This window comes from Nannospalax galili, unplaced genomic scaffold (assembly GCF_000622305.1).
Source record: "Nannospalax galili isolate Female #2095 unplaced genomic scaffold, S.galili_v1.0 scaffold155, whole genome shotgun sequence".
Taxonomy (NCBI): domain Eukaryota; kingdom Metazoa; phylum Chordata; class Mammalia; order Rodentia; family Spalacidae; genus Nannospalax; species Nannospalax galili.
Window position 1 is genome coordinate 8,720,231 of NW_008339923.1, and position 490 is coordinate 8,720,720.

Here is a 490-nt window from a genome sequence, read left to right on the forward strand (position 1 = left end):
TAAGAAACTGGCTTCTTTTCTTTGCAGTTTTTTTTTTCACCCTAACTGCCTAGCCAATTCCTACCTCTTATACTTATCACACCATCCTCTGAAGAGGTTACCTAAATTGCCAATAGGGAATCAGGATGCAGACTGCTCTGGCTTTTTCCATGCTGAACAAGGACGCAGGGTGAGGCAATTGGAGTACCCCTTCAGTGGGTCTATCTAAAAGACTCCCAAATTGCATAACTCTTGTCTCTAAGGGGAAAAGAAAGTCCTGGAATCATGCACAGATGTGAAGGAGAAGTAAATGTAAGAGTAATTAGCATTATAGTTCTAGACAGGGAACTAGAAAAAAGAACATCACAACTTTCACATGCTTATATGAGAGTCCATTGGAATTTCTTGACAAGGGCTTCTAAAAGCATCCCTCTACTGGGTTCCTCCTCATTTTTCTTTTGTCTTCCAAGGCTGGACTCTAGAGTGATGGATTCAGGATTTGCTTTCAGGT